At 34.8% G+C, this 17,160-nt stretch overlaps 1 long non-coding RNA gene across 1 annotated transcript in view; it reads right to left on the bottom strand.

Annotated features, from left to right (window-relative positions):
* The window catches only part of LOC140055088 (uncharacterized), a 59,328-nt gene that overhangs the window by 21,623 nt on the left and 20,545 nt on the right, over positions 1–17,160 (bottom strand). The window contains exon 2 of the long non-coding RNA XR_011846619.1: positions 1,036–1,153. This is a non-coding gene — a long non-coding RNA (uncharacterized lncRNA). The remainder of the gene's footprint in view (positions 1–1,035; positions 1,154–17,160) is intronic.

The raw sequence follows: 17,160 nt of genomic DNA, 5'->3' as shown, positions 1-17,160 counted from the left end.
ACATGCATTTAGTGCTCAGTCTAGGCCTATATAAAAAACGTTAACTACGTACGGTAATAATATTGATGTGGCGACATCTATCGTACACAAAAACAAATGTTTTTGGAAAAGGTGAGCGTGTACTAGAGGTCAATGAACTAATAGGCTCTAATACAAACAAATAGCACATAAAAAAACTAGTAACTAGTACAATCTATATCTGTCATTATATAAAACACAACGCTCTCAACACGTTACCTTACAGGTACGTATATACGGTACCTGATTATTTAAAACGCGACGTCCTAAACACGTCACTACACATCATTTATGATGCGGTTTGTTGAAAGAGAAGAAACTATACTTGATGTTATTTCTATCTCAATGAGTGTAAATGCATTCCATAATATCAGTATTGTTCACCATAATCGTCTAGACGTAATAAATTGTAAATTGCACACAGTGAAGACACTTTGGCCTGCTATATGGTTTTAGGTCAGAATTAAAGCTAGAATAGATAATTTTAATATAAATGATAATTCCTTTGAGAAAAAACAAAAGAAATTCGTATCATCAAAAGGATATTGCATTAAACATAACAGACAGCTACATACATTATTGTTTTATGTTCCAGTATTCATCAGCAAAGTCACGGCAGACGTGAAAGAGCGCTGTCTATACAATGATCAATATTCTACAAAATGTATGAAGGCAATCCTCTACTCGTTTAGACACATGGACGGTCACATCGCTCTCTACCATGGTAAGGGCGGGGAGACGATCCCCTACTCATTTGGACGGCAGCCACAAAGAAAGCGCTGCCTAGCTTGATCAGTACAAGGGGAGACACAGGTCCCTCGGTAACTCGTCCCGTCGACATTCATAAAGAGCGCTGCCGGGTATGATCGGTGCAAGAGTGGGGAGACGATCCCCTACTCGTTTCGACACACACAAACATATCCTTAACGTATATACACGGGAATAATGTCTCATCTGAACGATTAGCAAATATAGAGTAAAATCATTTCGTAAAATGAAAAGATAGCTCTGACTTACCAACAAGCGAATACAGTTCACATCATTATAAAGTCGTTGGTTCAAATCCTAAATTAGAATCATGGTGTCCGTTTATACTGCTTTTAGAAGTGCATGCCTTGCGTTAAAATTACAAAATCTGTGGGAAAACATAACTGAAGTTAAACAGATACATTAATATATTTGGTATACTATAAAGCTATAAATTAACCTTTCAATTGTAAACATTTTTGTGGGAAATGTACGTATTTATTCTGTGGCAACTATTTTTGGCTTGGACTTTTATGATGTTTTTTAAACATTTGATGTATTGTTCAATTTTAGTACACACAATATGATTTTACATTAGGCCATAAACTAAGTCTAACCAAACCATAACACTGATTACATAATTTGCCCATGATATGCTTTTTTTAAAATTTCACCTTATTTATAGAGGGTGACTCTAAACAGCATATGCTGACAATCTAGGGCCCCCCCCCCCCTTGATGAGTTATGATGAGTCTGTGTGTGACAGTGGTTGTGTGTACACTACTACATCGGAGTAACGACTACTCGTCTCGAAAGATGTACTACCGCATGGGTTCTTTAAGGTTGCACATTAGCCATATGTGTACACTGAACATACGGGTTATAGTCCTTATCTGAGAAGTCTTGTTCTACAACCAGAACCATAGAGGCAGTGACATGGAGCGAGTGAGGCTCAAACCCTTGATGTTAATATGGCAAGGTATGGGGTTTTCACTGTCTTAAGCTTGGTCCCCACTAGCGACGAAAGGTAACGCAATCTACGCAACGTAAGAAAATGCCCTTCTAATAATTGTGTTATATGTTTTCCCCCGCTTCTTGCGTCGTCGGTTCTCACTTGTGATTTTTAAGAAATACAGCACTTTGCATCAATACGTCGCTGCGTTGCGTCCAAATCGGAACCAATCTTTAACCGCTTGGTCACTCGCTCGTCGTAGGTCCCCGTAACGTAACGGGGTTCCAAGTATTCGAAACCGCTACATAACATGTTTATATCTTTCAATAAAAACAATGAATAAGGAAGAAATAGATGAACTGATGCGATGGAATGTAGTAAGGTGTCCGTACACCTGTTGGCTTAAAGGTCTGTTGATTGTCATATGCTAAATCTTATTCACATAATATACTAAATACTGAAATAGAATAACTTTATTATGGAATCTTTGAAAAATGTTTGTATTTTACCCCCTCGATGAAGATGTTCGAACATGACCATGGCCTGCGCTGGGTTCTTTAATATTACCCTGACCAGATAATATTGCAAATAACAGAAATACCCAATAAAAGGGATAAACAGGTAGAAATACCAACATAAATATTTGCACATCATTCTAAAATATCTGTTTGCCAACATTCCTTTTAAAAGTTTTGACCGGAACACAACGACAAATTATTTAATTGGTAACAAAACGTGATGCTCCAAATCGAAATAAATCACCGAATCACTAAAGTCATTGAAAGCACTTCACTTTAAAATAGATTAATAATACATACCGGTATTCCTAGAATAATAATTATTTCAATTCGATATAACGGTATAAGTGGACATAGAAAAAATACCAGAAATTAAGCGAAAAGTAATTATATAAGGTATAATAATTATAGGAAATCTTTTAAAACTAAAGTCACAGAATTTGTATTAGGTATGTGATCAACTTTTAATTATTATATCATCTTTAATAATGATTTCACTTTGTATTATATTTATTATAATTATGTATTTTGATATTAATTCATTTATTACATTATTTGCTTGATATCTTCTAAACCAAATGGAAGTTGAGCTCAAAGGCAGGTAATTGCCTTTTCTTTCCGTCCTTGCTGTCCAATATTTCACTCTGTAATTTTGATATTTTTATGCTTTTTACTATTTTGTCTTATCATTGAAAAAAAGAAACTTGATTGATTACAGTTCGTTATAAAATGGTTAATACATTATTAGGACTATCTTCAAATCTAAACAGTTAATAGGAAAAAGAAGAGATGCGCGCATGCGTCAAACCGTACCATTTTTATCGCACGTATAGTAGTTGTCTGACAAAATTAGGAAGTGTGAGGTTATTGCGTAACTCGTCTGGTCAATCGAACTAGCATGCAGTAAATCCACTGAAAGCATGTCATCATCAAATAGATAACACATCCGTTTAATAGTAATTGATATAACGGAATAGTTCGTTAGAAATTTGACAGCTAAAATGAAATATATCCTTGTGTCCAAACATAGGAAGTATAAACAGTCAATATAGATCCGGATCAATCAGGGTGTTGTGACGACCATCATGTATAAAGGTCTAGGTATAAATCCTGGTCAAGATTACGTCATCAGTCTATTTAAAATATAGTACTAAATTTTACATTTTTCCCTTCTACATAGTTACTTCTTTATTTGTAATTAGCGAGGGCCGTTTTCATTGGCTACTTTTAAAGTCTCATACTTGAATGCGACTTAATATGCAGAGGGATAATGACACATATTCTTATGTGTTTCACTTGTAACGTCTACATATTATGTGACAACAAATGTGATATGCCCATATATGGACATGATGATATGATGTCATATCACTACCATATTTGGGCACATCATACTTTTTTTTGTCAAACTAGTTTGATAGTGTAGACAAGGCTTTACATAAGCCTTCCATTATACAGGCATTATCATTATACATGAGTAGGCCCGCAAAATGCTTCTTTTTCTTTTAAAGGGTTGGAATGTCCCGTGTGTAATACATTTAGCGTTATAGGTTAGAGTTGATTCGGCCCGAACTCGAACATCTTTTTTGTATAGGGACAAATAAGTACTCCTTAGCGAAAAGTGAATGTATAAACTCTTCCTTGGTACCGGCACCGTTTGAAGTCATTATATAATATACAACTCATAAAAAAAGGGAAATACAAAATAACATCCCTAAGCTCGGATCAGGTCAGAGGTTTCCCCTACTCTGACGTCATTTTGTATTTTATACATTGAGAAAACTCGCAAGGGGATTCGAACCCACGACCTCGGATCCGGATCACTAGCCTTGCGTTCACATCTTTAGACCACCGAGCTTGCACTGATGGCTAAATAGGGATTTGATTCGCTGCGGATTGCGAAACATTATGACATACATGTTGCGTTATGTACTATCTTGGGGTTGGGGACAATTCCGGAAGTTTTTAAATGTATGCAAAATAAAGTAAAACAGTGTTATGAAGTGAAACCTAAACCAAACTTTTCCGGCAAAGTGTAATTTCTAAATGGCGCATCTTGTCACGTCGAGTCTCCGCCCTATCCTTTATATTTCAAAAGCACAATTGTCACATTTTTAAAAGCGACTATGACAAATCTCCTTGAAGATGTATTGTCCACCATTTTTGTTAATACGTCATTTTAATTTAGTCGAAAAAAAAATGTATTTACCTAAAAAACTGTATAGAAAAAAATAGTCAAATTTCATTTACCAATGAGTTTTTGGTTGAATATAACCATTTATTTTGTCATTTTATAAGTGAAAATATTTACGGAAGTGATTAACTTGATTAAAACTACAAAATAATCAAATTTTTTTCATGTTTTTGGGGGACAATATATCTTTAACTTTTCGAATATGCAGGGTTGTTTTACTACCTTGCAAGGAAAAAATGTCCATCTCAATGTATGCCGCTATAGTTCGTTTGAGGCCATTGTTCTTTCTTGCCATTAAAACTCTCATTTTTTTTTGCATCCGCATTTGATAATGTTTACAACAAATTATTTGGATTAAGCGTTTTAAATAGATTAAAACAATTGCATTGTGTAAAGTTGGGAAGTAAGAATATATTACGATGGAAGGTATAATGCAAATCATCATATGCCTAGAACAATGCAATATATTATTCTAATTGTGTCAAATTATAGGTACAATGTACTATGCTAAAGATTACATTAGACAAAACACATTTCCATATAAATAAATGCCTGTTAATAAATAATGATGATTTTAATGAATGAATTAAAGACAGTGCATTCATGGAATAAGTTCTTATTTGGACGCAACGACGTATACACATAACAGGTGCAACGCAATTTAGTCGGCCAATCACAAGAGACAGTTCAAATGATCCATCGCGTCCTGATTGGCCGTCTATATTGTGGCACACTTACGTCATTGCGTATTTTGAGCACAAATTTTATACCAATCCATGCATTTATAGTATATTTATATTTAGTATATATGATTTTTTTTAAAGGAATTAGCCAATTAAAACAATGATTTTGATGTGTGCTATTTTAAGCACTAAATTAAAAATATTTCCGGTGGTGTGACACGCAGCATAATAACAGGGAAGATTGACGTTATGATATACATTCATATTTTTCACAATATTATACTTTTAGTAAATAAAAGTAAAAATAGAGTATTATTTATAAATACAAATAGAGGAAATAAGTATTAATATTATCTTCACTTCTTTGGTTTAAATTTGATTTATTAAAGCTCTGTCTACACTATAAAACTGTATTGATTGAATTTATTCAATTCATACATAAAATACATTTCAAAATGGTTCAAAACATACAAATACATCATTTTCACCAGAAATATATCACAAAACAGAAAACGTCAAGCAAGGGAAACAGAACAAAATGAACTAAGGATAATTAGATAAAGTTTCACAGTCCTTATGTGACAAAAATGTTCCCATATATGGTAATGGTGATGTCATATTACTACCATATTTTGGCATATTACTACCATATTTTGGCACATCACTACCATTATGTGCACATCACACGTTTTTGTCAACTAGTTTGATAGTGTAGACAGAGCTTTAGATGATTTTTGTATTAACTTATTGAAAGCGTTTATCTTTTGATATCATTGAACTTTGACATGTAATTGAAAATACAGCTGGTTCTCAGGATAATCGTTGTGAAGCAATACAATCAATAAAAGCAATCGATTCACATTTCGTCATTTTCGATAATCAATATTTCATAATATTTTCTATTATAATCAATAGTAAATCGATTTTCCATCGTAAACCAATTAAATCAGTCGATTCACACAGTAAGCAAAATTATTTTCGATAGTCAATATTTTAAATAAAAAGTTTTGTATTATCAATAGTAAATCGATTTTCCATTATTAAAGCTGGTATTCAGGATAATCGAAGCAAACCAATGAAATCAATAAAATAATCGATTCACACAGTAAGCAAAATGATTTTCGATAGTCGATATTTCATAATAAAAAAGTTCTGTATTATCAATAGTTAATCGATTTTCCATTATTGAAGCTTGTTCTCAGAATAATCGAAGCAAACCAATGAAATCAATAAATTAATCGATTTACGAATACGTTTTGCTAATCAATACACATAATAAGTGAATATCTATCAATAATTTGATTATCTAATCATTGAAGTTAAAGAAACCAATGAAATCATTTCGCTGTGTTTAAATCATATATACAAAATTATGAATATTATTATTAATAGTAAATTACTGATGATATCGAATTCCCATTATTGTAATATGAGAATTCCTTATTAACAATGGATTACGCATAGAAGTGGAAAGTTACAAAATCGTTTATATTTCTCATCAAACTTAGAAAAACGGAATTAAAAGCCATTTAAAGTGTTAATGAATGTCGTATATATTATCGTATAATATATCGTATCATTTATCATATATGTCCAGGCCATATCCTTAATCCGAATGTTAAAAGTATACGTCTATGCTGGCGGAATTGGTCAGTATTCGGTTATGAAGCAGTTAGGTTATTCTTAACTGCAGTTTGGGTTATTTCTTAACTGAGTTTAGGTTATTTCTTAACTGAGTTTAGGCTATTTCTTAACTGAGTTTAGGTTATTTCTTAACTGCGTTTAGGTTATTTCTTAACTGAGTTTAGGTTATTTCATAACTGCAGTTTAGGTTATTTCATAACTGAGTTTAGGTTATTTCTTAACTGAGTTTAGGTTATTTCTTAACTGAGTTTAGGTTATTTCTTAACTGAGTTTAGGTTATTTCGTAACTGTAGTTCAATAACTGCAGTTAAAATATTTGTCATCTTGTGTTTACAAATAAGACTTGCCCCAAGTCTGTATTTAATTTGTATTTTTTATGTTAGTTCACCAGTCGGCTTTTCATTTTTTTTTTCTGGAGTATTATACGTATGGAACGCCATATGTGCATTTTTACTAATATTAGGTCAAAACACGCTGAGAATTCATATAACGCATGGTGATCCTTTTCTTTTAAAGCGCGGTAGAAGCTACCTGTACATCGTCTCTCATACAAATAGATTCCGCAACAGTTTCAATGCAAAAGAACACAGAATGTTTGAGGTTTTGTACTGTTTTTTAGTTGTTTTTTTGTTTGCATTGTGTTGTGTAAAAATGTTTTAGAGCAACACCATTTTCAATGTATTATTCATACAGATAATAATAAATGGAAATGATGATGATGTTTCTACCGATGGATAAATGAATCATTTCCCTACCAATCCATTAGGCGACAGCATTTTGTGTTTCGTAAATGACAAAGGATTTATTTCCAACATTGTACAAAGTGTATTTTCTTTTTTCCCCAATTGTAACAAATCGTTTAAATAGGTACCCATTAATCACTTTGGGCAATAATCAAGTTAAGCTCCCCAGCGGGGTACACATTTCGCACATCTATATATTAAATTAATTACTCAAATTAAAAGTAGGATAAACTAGTGACGCCTTGAGGCATACTGGTGTTTTTATATATGAATTAACCAAAATTCGTTGAAGATAATAACATGTAAATGCGAAATGAATTCAGAAATGATTTTCTTTTAATGAGACATGGTATTACCAATTGCATAGATGGTTGAGGTAACAGAGTCGTTTTTACGCGACGTGCACAAAATATTAGCCAATACTTATTTTGCGCATGGGAAAAATGCTTCTACGAGTGCGCAAAATGACTCGATTTTCGTGAACACGAAACGTCGTTAATATTTAACCAAAACCCAAAATTTATAATTGTTTTCAAAACGATTCCCCATAATTATCTGTACAAGTTTAAAATTTCATTTCGAACCTTCTGAGTTTACGACGCAGCTCTAATTACGCAGCCCTAATAATTACGCAACTATAGTAGCGTATCAAAACGTAATGAGCATAATCATAAGACTTATATAGCTGCAAACTTAAGTGGCGGTGTCTTCGCAAATATATAGACTCATCATAGGCCTACTCGTTGTGTTGTTCTCATATTTGGCGAAGGCGAGTGGAGGAGGGTGTGTCCTATAGGTGTCCTATTTATGTCATATTGTAGTTTTCATATTTATGATCTTTTGATCTGTATCTTGTGTGTCTTCAATTTTTATGTGATTTATGTATGTGGTTTGGAGTATTGGAGAGCCACTTTGATAGTGCTTGCACTGTTGGCAATCCACAGGGTACTCCATCCACACTTCGTTTGGTAATGTTGTTGTCTGTATACCTGGAAATTGAATAAATACATTTTTTTTAAATAGGACAGGATCTGTCAAGGGGGGGGGGGGATGGGTCACTGTCCCCTCCCGCCCCGCCCCTCCCGCCCCCCCCCCCCCGCCCCCTCCATGGTTGGGCCTGAGCCGAAGCCAATTTTGTTAAATGATACACCTAGATGGCCGGAAATGGTAATCTCACACATAATTCATACAGACACGTATCGCACGACATATGATAATACAGGGAAGAAGTTAGAGTTATTCACGAACGAGTTTACGAATCTTTCAATTTATGATTAACCTTTTGTATTGTTGGGCACGTATTTGAAGGATTTTCAGAGGTGAGGTGAGGGTATTGGACATGTCAGGGATGAGGGTTCGCAGTCGGTTAAGGGGTGTTTGCGGTAAACACCACCCCCCCCCCCAGCTACGGGCCTGTAAGTATACAAACGCCAGCAAAATGACCTTCACAAGCCGATTGGTGGACATGCGCAGACGATAGTAGAATCAATGTTGCCTCGAGTCTCGTAACCTACTGATCTTTATTCTCATGATACATTGATAGATAACTTCCGAGTGAAACAAATTATGTTTGTTAACGTTTGACGTTCACGTCACACACCATCATCACATGGTTCTCTATTAATGTATAGTTGGCATCAATAATTGATTATTCATTTTTTTTTATTCAATCTACAGTTGGCGTAATTTAATTTAAATCGATAACTTGTTTACAGAGTTCTAAAATATCACATTCAATATAACACCAACTCGCTCTCTGACTCCCACTCATTACGAATTATTACTAATTATACATAAGTTCAACCCGTATTAAAACTATTAGCAGTTTCTGATCGACATAAACCTTCGAGCATTTTTCTCATTCAAATATTTTACTAAAAAAAACGCAGTCAAGATCTCCACTAATTATACAATAAAAACACATACAAAATATAACAGGGACTGCGCATTGACTCAAATGGAAATGTGTAATGTACGACTGTCACCAGGCTTGATAATAGGCTTTTCCATTTTGTTGAAATTCCTTTTTCACGTTACTACTAAAGCTTGGTTTCCACTACGTAAGCGCAACGCAAGCCAGTTGACCAATGACAAGCGGCAGTTCGAATTATCATATTCTATCGCATTTTACTGATCAACTCACTTGCGCTGCGTTTAATGTCTGGTTGGTTCGCAACATCGCAACGCGAGCGTGATGACCAATCACAAGCGATGGATTATTCGAACCGTCGCTTGTCATTGGTCAACACGTGTACGTCCTAGTGGAAACCACGCTAAAGATATCACCGCCATTTAATGATTATCGTACATTGTAACACCAGCGATATTAATAATATTTTTTATTATTAATATCAATATACTACTAAAATAACAATAATAATAATATCACAATATAAGATGATAATAACGATAACAATTTATAAAGAATCATGATATATTGATAACGGAAGAATTGGTAATGCATAAACGATATTATACTAGAACATTTGCATTGACAAACATGCTATTTTATATCACTTAATACATACAATTATTTATTTATATATGAAAGCAATCATGTTGTTTTAACTGAAACAACAACAACGCGGTAAACACGACAATGCTTACGTCATGTACGATTATTTTACGCGTATAATTTTCCCCATTCTAACAATTATGTGATTTTAATGTATCCTAGATACAATGAAGGTGTGGTGAAGTTGATTGTTACGGGTTAATTAACACACATGGCCTTGAACCATATTACACATGACTGCGGGTACGATCTAAACATAATTTGCTCTAAAGTAATTCCTCTGTGATTTGATAGAGTACTTTATATCACATAGTGATGAAATATTATTATTTTTGATCTGTACCTCATTTATGATGATTGATGCATCGTGATTAGTTAATAATCTCAGAAATTAATTGCGGTGAACCATGCGCTTGACCATATAAAGATACAAAGCGCACAAATATATCACTATCACTGACTCATAATTCTGCAAAAGATTAATACGTTTTATAATATCGCACAAATTAAGATCATTTTAATAAATTACTCATTTTAATTAATATACTATATTTGTGGAAGTTCAAACGAAAGTAGCCGTCACAGAATCATTTTGCATATTAATATAACCATATAGTAATACGACTACAAATTATGTATCGTGACATGGACAGAAAATGGCTTTATTATTATTTTGAAATAGGCCTAGAGAAAAATATTAAATTCTGCGATTGTGCATGGTAATTGTTTTATACTTACGCGCATATATTTATTACTTTAATTTAGTTAATTGAATGGGAAGGACTTTAATAATTGCCGGCTGAATGACCCTTGGTGAAGACGTTATTCTCTTAGGATACCCCACTAGGGACACTTTCCAGTGAAACAAACCAGGAGGGGAGGGTGGATGGAGGGCATTGGCGTAACGCAGAGGCCCCTGGTTTAGGAACTTTAAAAAGTTGCCCTACACCGCTGGAAGACAGCGTTTTTAGAATTTGTTGACATATTTTAATGCCTTTTTTATTCCTCAGAGCCGGCCCTACTCAGGGGCTCCCATAAGCTCCGGGGCCCCTGGGTTTAGCCAGTGAGCGCTCATAGCCATTACGCCACTGATGGAGGGAGGATAATGTTTAACACTACGGCCATTGTGTTGGAATGGTTACTCCTACTTAATGAGTTTTAATGTGATAATGTCGCTATTATTGAATGCGTCATGAGAAATGACATGTTTAACGCAGGAGGAGGAGGACTTATCATTTACTGAACACGTTACTTTCTGCGAAAAGATACTGAATCATTACGAAATCGAATCGTTTCGAAATCGAATCGTCATAATCTATTAATAAATATTAGTAAAGAATCTGTCCTTGGGGAAAGGGGGGTGGGGGGGGGGGGTCTGCCATGTGAAACGAACTAAAAGGGGAAATATAAGAGCCACCCTTATTCAGAGGATATCGCTATTAGGGGACACATTGTTGGGTCCTGCTGATGAGGTGATAGAGGTGCTCCTTATAAATAAGTAAACGTCGCACTTTCTGACGGCATAACATTATTATATCACTGGGAGAAAGTGTATCACTGGTAGAGAGTGACTAACGCACAGAGATGATTTAGACATACACAAAAGAAGGGTCCATAAAACCTCGAAAAGGGCTTGTTTTCACAAAGAGGCCCATCTCTGTATATTGTTGGATGGTAGAATTGGATGCTAAAGTTGTAGGGTTTTTCATACAGATGATAGCGATGAAATCTAAAGATTAAAATAGAAATGTGATGTAAAAGTTGTTACAATTGGCTAAAGAAATATGGAGCCCAGAATGCATGGAAGATAAATGGTTTGTTTACTGGCGGTGACACTCGAAAAATGGTCAGTTTAGTGCATGCTGGTGACACTCGGCAAATTGTCAAGTTTAGTGGTGGTGACACTCGAAAAATGGTCAGTTTAGTGCTGGTGACACTCGAAAAATGGTCAGTTTAGTGCTGGTGACACTCGACAAATTGTCAAGTTTAGTGGTGGGGTCGACAAATTATCAGTTTAGTGGTGGTGAAACTCGAAAAATTGTCAGTTTAGTGGTGGTGACACTCGAAAAATGGTCAGTTTAGTGCTGGTGACACTCGAAAAATGGTAAGTTTAGTGCTGGTGACACTCGACAAATTGTCAAGTTTAGTGGTGGTGACACTCGACAAATTGTCAGTTTAGTGCTGGTGACACTGGAAAAATTGTCAGTTTAGTGGTGGTGACACTCGAAAAATTGTCAATTTAGTAGTGGTGACACTCGAAAAATGGTCAGTTTAGTGCTGGTGACACTCGAAAAATTGTCAAGTTTAGTGGTGGTGACACTCGACAAATTGTCAGTTTAGTGGTGGTGACACTCGACAAATTGTCAGTTTAGTGGTGGTGACACTCGACAAATTGTCAGTTTAGTAGTGGTGACACTCGATAAATTGTCAAGTTTAGTGGCGGTGACACTCGAAAAATGGTCAGTTTAGTGCTGGTGACACTCGAAAAATGGTCAGTTTAGTGCTGGTGACACTCGACAAATTGTCAAGTTTAGTGGTGGTGACACTCGAAAAATTGTCAGTTTAGTGGTGGTGACACTCGACAAATTGTCAGTTTAGTGGTGGTGACACTCGACAAATTGTCAGTTTAGTAGTGGTGACACTCGAAAAATGGTAAGTTTAGTGCTGGTGACACTCGAAAAATGGTCAGTTTAGTGCTGGTGACACTCGAAAAATGGTCAGTTTAGTGCTGGTGACACTCGAAAAATGGTAAGTTTAGTGCTGGTGACACTCGACAAATTGTCAAGTTTAGTGGTGGTGACACTCGACAAATTGTCAGTTTAGTGCTGGTGACACTGGAAAAATGGTCAGTTTAGTGGTGGTGACACTCGACAAATTGTCAGTTTAGTGGTGGTGACACTCGACAAATTGTCAGTTTAGTGGTGGTGACACTCGAAAAATTGTCAGTTTAGTGGTGGTGACACTCGACAAATTGTCAGTTTAGTGCTGGTGACACTCGACAAATTGTCAGTTTAGTGATGGTGACACTCGAAAAATTGTCAGTTTAGTGGTGGTGACACTCGACAAATTGTCAGTTTAGTGATGGTGACACTCGACAAATGGTCAGTTTATTGTTGGTGACACTCAACAAATGGTCAGTTTAGTGGTGGTGACACTCGACAAATTGTCAGTTTAGTGATGGTGACACTCAACAAATTGTCAGTTTATTATTGGTGACACTCGAAAAATGGTCAGTTTAGCGGTGGTGACACTCGACAAATTATCAGTTTAGTGATGGTGACATTCGACAAATGTTCAGTTTATTGATGGCGACACTCGACAAATGGTCAGTTTAGTGGTGGTGACACTCGACAAATGGTCAGTTTAGTGTTGGTGACACTCGACAAATGGTCAGTTTAGCGGTGGTGACACTCGACAAATGGTCAGTTTAGTGGTGGTGTAAATTATAGTTAAACCGAACCATTAAAACTTAAATAAAGAGTAGTAGTGACGAATAGTACAAAATCCTTCTCTTAACCTGGAAGCATTTTTACAAACAACTTTACATACAATTTATGAATTCAAATTGTTAAACGTTGTTATGAATTGATAATTGTAGGATCACTGCTGCGCGTCCGTAACGTATTGATACCAGTCTAGTGGTGTAATGTTTAGGGCATCTGCATATCAAACAGAACGTTCCGGGTTCGAATCTCGGGTTTTTTTCTCATTCTCACCGATTTCCTTTTTTTTAATGTTTCAAATTAATTTATTAATTTTCAGTATATCACTGGGCGGTTTAGAATTTATTCTGTGCCTGTAAATGTATTATCAACTGCCGGATCCGCCAGTGAATATGAAAAACCTCTTATATACGATAAATAAAGCCTACTTCATATATCACGCATACACTTTAAGCATTTTCCGGATTATTCCAAACGGTATTGTTCCGGAGTACTGTGTATTACTCAAAACGGTGGGGTTTCATCCATTAATTACCGTACGTTTTCTATAAACGGGCAGTCCCTCGCGATTTCCGTTTGAACTTACCGACAGGTGCGTCGATATATACACCTTGACACCGTTTTCTCTATAATGGTATCCACTTGACTTTAGATTCACATCACGTTCATTCTATCGACGATAGTATAATAGTTATACAACAATGACAGGGGATATTATAGTATAATGATTCTTAATAATGTTCATTTCCCTTTACTACTATATATATTTAGTATTATTTATATTTATTATATTAGAACTTATTCTGTGACTGCACTTACCTACCTAATCGAAGTTAATATAACATATTACATAACATATTCTGGTGATGATGGTGTATCCCCATACTCCGGTTTGTGTGCTAGCTTGGTGTTTTTGTCTTTTTGTTCTCGTCCTTTTGTTTTCGACTCTTTCTCGTTATTGTCGAGCGCATAGAGACATCGTTTATTTGCGCTATATAAATCTGTCTATTATTATGTAATATTATTACATCTACTGTATATATAAATTTACTTAATTATTTGTAAATTTATATATTTCAAAGGCGGATTTCAGAAACGCATGGAACTCATCTTTAGCTCTGTTATGCTATTAAACTTTATGTGACAAAAAAATGTGATGTGCCCCTATATGGACTTAATGTCATATCACTACCATATTTGGGCATATCACTACCATATTTGGGCACTTTTTTGTCAAACTAGTTTGATAGTGTAGACAGAGCTTTACAGTAGGCCTACTAAATCGTCTGCATATAAAGATGCTTATGCCTCAGGGAGTTTTGAAACACTAGGATACTCATATACTAGGGAATTCTACCCAGAGAGGGAAACTAACTTCCTCCCCATCCCTATCCCTTTAAGCACCGAGTTAAGTTTTAATGATAGGGGCTGCTGACACGATATGTTCTCGCGCTTCTTTGCTCACGCAAACACGACCGGACCACCGATTGTCAAACAAATAAATGTATGAAAAATAAATGTGTGAATTCTTTTATCCCGCGAGGAAAGATATACTGCATATGCAGAAAGGACAAACATGTCCGTGAGTATTATGAAAAAAAATGTCGCAGGTACTTCTCTCCTGTAAGCGGTGGTTGTTCGAGCCATTGCCGGATCCTAAGTTATGGCATGTTAAAAATAAGATATATTATATTTCCACATCGGAGGTACTTATGAAGCCAATAAGTTGAGAGGTCAATGGCATCGGAAGTAATTGACAAAAATGTCGGTATCTATAAGACACCATCGGTGGTAATAGTGAAATTAATTAGAATAAAATAAATAATATTTACCAAATTTCATCTATATTTTGTTTCCGAATTTAATAGTCGGTTTCGGAATTAATGGATTAGTCTATGAGACTAAGTACGCGGTTGCATTACACTTTTGAGTGTCCTGTTTTGCTACCAAAGCACGTCAATTTATATTATATAAAATGTATCTATTAAACAGATGCTTTTACTAATTATATATATTTCTTTCCTAAGCACGGGCTTAGTAATTAAATAAAGCTATGGAAGAAAATATTAACTCAAAGTATAGTACAGCTTGTGATGCCTGAATTTGATGCTGAAAAACGTGTGTCATCTCCCACGGCGGACAAAAGCAGTACAGTAAGGGGAAAATGGCAACAGGCTTTCTACTTTCTATGAGTTTATGTGGTTAAGTTATCAGATAGTACCGGTATATATGTATTGTTTTGACAACTTCTTAGCTCCTTTTGTAACATGACCAAAGCCATTTCCCGCTAACCGAGTAGATTTATTATCATTTTATTTATATATTTATATAAAAAGATCTTGTAAAGTAGGTAAAACCATTTAACCTTGAGTTATTCTAGAAAAAAAAGTAAATTCCACGAAATTAGACATACGGGGCTTCCCACACACACAATACCTTAGGCCGCACCTAAAACATCATGATTTTGCTTGTACATTTATTATATCCAACCTCATGATCAATTGTAACAGCAAATACATCTCATTGTCGACATGAATTCGAGTTAGTTTTGACACGTTTTATTGAAAGGCCTAATTATTACCGATCCATATTTGTAGAACGTCTTCTGATCTGTTAAACAAAACAATTGTAAATGTAGATTTATACGACGGTAATAATTTAAAAAACAAAAATAATTCACATTACTTTAATACTATTTAACTAAATGCATCAAGTAAACCGTAATGCGGCAAGGTAATGAATGATGAGAAGAAACTAAAAGGATCGATCAATTATATTAACAACAAAAACCCGATCACAGTCAAGCACTCAATGGATATTGCATATTTATAACTACACGAAATCTTTATAGAAACAGTTCTAAAACACAATTGACATTTGGACACTTCTCTAGGAAAAATAATAATAAACTTTGTAAACAATAACCATGTGAAAAAAATACATTAGACACAATGTCGACCGTGCATATAGGAAATAGTAAATTGCGCACGGTTGTCCGACCGATAGAAAATAGTAAATTGCACGCAATGTTGACCGTGCCGATAGTCATTACTAAGATTATTAGGAAACGTTGATTGTGGAGAAACTTGCAATTCATTTATAATATACACATTATCACATTTAAAAATTAAATAAATGGTGAAGAAAGAGGAGAACGAAATGGAGTGTAAAATATACCTTTTCTAAATTTTGTTCTTTTACAAGAGAATATAGAAGACTTAGGCCTATATATATTATAAAAATGTGTAGGCTACAGCAAAATGAACTAAAACTTCGAAGAGTCCATAAAAGACACATAACGATTACTCATTGATATACATACAGTAGTTGAAAAAAAAAACACACCACAATTAATAAACAATTCATTTTACTCTTCAACAATTGAAAACAACGCAATATTCCAAGAACGATTGTAAATGGAAATGAATAATAAACTTTCCATGACTTTTAATGTAAACATTACACAAACAACAATAAAATATCCAGATCTGTCCACGAAAAGGCCGTTAGGTCGTAAGAAATCAGTGCTAAATGTGCAGTAGAAACGTGACAAAGTACTAAATTAGCTTATTGTCATGATATTAATCTACGCCTACAAATAACGTTTAGATAAAAAGCTTTAAAAGATGGTAATAAAATGCGAATGTAAGATTGTGATACAAAAATCTAAATCGAAATGTTCGTCATATATGTCAGCATTTAA

Source organism: Antedon mediterranea, chromosome 7 (assembly GCF_964355755.1).
Source record: "Antedon mediterranea chromosome 7, ecAntMedi1.1, whole genome shotgun sequence".
NCBI classification, from domain to species: Eukaryota; Metazoa; Echinodermata; class Crinoidea; order Comatulida; family Antedonidae; genus Antedon; species Antedon mediterranea.
The sequence above is the reverse complement of the archived record's forward strand: the minus strand, read 5'-3'. Positions and strand labels throughout refer to the sequence as shown.